The following is a 3,277-nucleotide window of genomic DNA, read 5'->3' as shown; positions in this document are numbered from 1 at the left end:
CAGTGGTGCAGTCTCAGCTCACTGCAAACTCCTCCTCCCAGGTTCAAGTGATTCTGCTGCCTTAGATTCTCGAGTAGCTGGGACTACAGTCATGCGTCAACATGCCTGGCTAATTTTTGTATTTTTAGTAGAGATGGGGGTTTACCATTTTGACCAGGCTGGTCTTGAAATCCTGACCTCAGGTGATCCGCCTGCCTTGGCCTCCCAAAGTGCTAGGATTACAGGCGTGAGCCACCGCACTCAGTCCTTTCCCTAATATTTTTGATTGGTGGTTGGCTGAATCCATGGATGTGAATCCACTGATGCAGAGGGCATGACTTCCTGCACCTTGCATCTGTCTGGTATTTATGAGTTACGAGGATAAGAACTGGATTTTTAAAGAGTATCTTTGAGGGGCAAAGAAGACTTTGGACTAACACTCCCTTTAGGTCCCTGTAGAATCTAACTTCAGCATTTAGAAGAAAAAGAAGGCCAGGTGCGGTGGCTCATGGCTGTCATCTCAGCACTTTGGGAAGCTGAGGTAGGAGGATTGCTTAAGGTTCAGAGTTCAAGACGGGCCTGGCCAACATAAAGAGACCACATCTCTCTCTAAAAAAAAAAAAAAAAAAAAAAACAATTAAAAAAAGAAAATGAAATTCCTCCCGACCTTAACTCTAAGCTCTCCATACAAACATAACACTTTGCCAAAGCGATTTGCATGTTAACAAGGGAGAATTCCATGTTAACATATGATATTGAATCATGGAACTGATGGGGAGAAAGACTGTATACAAGCAGCCACAGATCCTCTCAGTAATCTAGGCCCAGCTTTCTTAGGTCGAGGCTCTTGTTGGATTCAGTCATTGACATATTTGTGAGCAAATGGTGTGTGGGCTTATGTCAGGCAACCACATGTGAATGAGTCAGAAGCACTTTTAAAAAAATCCAAGCTGTTCATGAAATCAAGAAATTAAACACAGGCAGAAACATCAACACTGTGCCACTCCGAGGCAATCTTCAGACAGCTCTGATGTGGAATGAGTAAACTCAGATGCTGTCCTGAAATCATCAATCTGTCCTTGTTTTCTTTCTTACATTGCAGTACTGCAACTCAGAACATGTAACTCTGCTCAACAAGTTGATTTTGACTAACAGTTTCAGGGCCTGAATGGAATTGAGCCAAGCTGCAAAGAAATCACATTTACATTTAAATTAAAGATGCTACTTGTTATGTGGATATGATGATTTCCAGGTAGTATCTCTCTGTGCCATCAAATGCCACTTCTGGCCAGGTATGGTGACTCACGCCTGTAATCCCAACATTTTGGGATGAGGCATGGGAATTGCTTTAGGCCAGAAGTTCAAGACCAGCCTAGGTAACATGGTGAGACCCTGTCTCTACAAAAAATTAAAAACTAGCCAGGCATGGTGGCTAGTGCCTGTAGGCCCAGCTATGAAGGAGGCTGAGATGGGAGGACCACTTGAGCCCAGGAGGTCGAGGCTGCAGTGAGCCAAGATCCCACCATTGCACTCCAGCCTGGGAGACAAAGTGAGACCCTGTCTCTAAAAAAAAAAAAAAAAAAAAAAAAAATTTCTGACCTACCTTTATAGGCTGAAGTTGTTACGTTCTGCCTTTAAGAATCTGAACTCTGAACACATATTACATAATAAGCCTGCTGAGTAAAAGCTCTTTCACTCTGTGTAGGAATCCTGGCATTCAGTTGGAGTAGGGGATAACTCACTTCATATCTTCTGAATTTCTGTTTTCTTTAAAAGGTACTTCTTCCACATCTTCTCTCCTTGTGAGGTGATCAAATGTTGATACAGAAATAAATTCACCATCTAAGACCTATCTTTGCTTTTTGCATGGAGCACCCCAAAAATTCTGAGGGCTTCCTTTCTGGCTTTACAGTTGCTTCAGATGGAGATTACTTGAGCTTTCACTTTGGCTTCCATCATTACCCACATCTTACTAGACACTTTTCCATGCTGATGTAATTAGTGTTCCTAAGAATCCTGTTTCCATGAATAACTAGTTTTTAGAATGGAAAAGAATGTGTAGGGCTGGGCACGGTTGCTCACCCCTGTAATCCCAGCACTTTGGGAGGCCCAGATGGGTGGATCACAAGGTCAGGAGTTCGAGACCATCCTGACCAACATGGGGAAAACCCACCTCTACTGAAAATACAAAAAATTAGCCAGGCATGATAATGCGTGCCTGTAATCCCAGCTACTCAGGAGGCTGAGGCAGGAGAATCGCTTGAACCCTGGAGGCGGAGGTTGCAGTGAGCCAAGATTGTGCCACTGCACTCCAGCCTGGGTGATAGAGTGAGACTCACTCTCAAAAAAAAAAAAAAAAAAAAAGTATGTGTAGAAACGACTCATAATCTTTTGTCTTTTTCAAAAAGCACTAATTACTATAGTTAATGACAATGTATTATATATTTGAAATAGCTAATAGAATAGATTTTAAATGTTCTCACCACAAAAAAAGATAAGTATGTGAGGAAATTGATATATTAATTAGCTTTAGTCATTCCATCATGTGTTCATATATGCAAACATCATCTTGTACACCATAAATACATACAATTGTTGTTTGTCCATAAGTACATACAATTGTTTTTGTCAGTTAGAAAAAAGAATGTAGGCCAGGTGCAGTGGCTCATGCCTGTAATCCCTGCACTTTGGGAGGCCAGGGTGGGCAGATCACTTGAAGTCAGGAGTTCAAGACCAGGCTGGACAACATGGTGAAACCCCATCTCTACTAAATACAAAAAATTAGCTGGATGTGGTGGTGCACACCTATAATCCCAGCTACCCAGGAGGTTGAAGCAGGAGAATCACTTGAACCCAGGAGGTGGAGGTTGCAGTGAGCCGAGATCACATCATTGCACTCCAGCCTGGGCAACAGAGCAAGACTCTGTCTCAAAAAAAAAAAAAAAAAAAAAGAGAGAAAGAAAGAAAAGAAGAATGTGATTGGCCGGGGAACCACTAGTTGTGAGATTTGCTTCTTCTGGGCACAGAGTCGTTTGCATCTCAGAGTGTTCATGGCAGACTGGGTGAGAAGATCTTCAGGAAATGAAGACTTTTCCTGCATATTCTTTATCAGGAAAAGTAAAACAAGTTTTCAGCCTGTCGTAAGGAGGCAAGCAGACATCATTAGATCATTAGTAGGTGACTTTCCTGAAAATGTTAGTATGATTTCTGTAGATAATATATTGCTTTTTGGTTCAACTTACGGGATGCTTGAGGAAATGGTTACCATTTGAACTACATGATCATCTACTCAAAATGA

This window comes from Hylobates moloch, unplaced genomic scaffold (assembly GCF_009828535.3).
Source record: "Hylobates moloch isolate HMO894 unplaced genomic scaffold, HMol_V3 SCAFFOLD_3, whole genome shotgun sequence".
NCBI lineage: Eukaryota > Metazoa > Chordata > Mammalia > Primates > Hylobatidae > Hylobates > Hylobates moloch.
The sequence above is the reverse complement of the archived record's forward strand: the minus strand, read 5'-3'. Positions refer to the sequence as shown.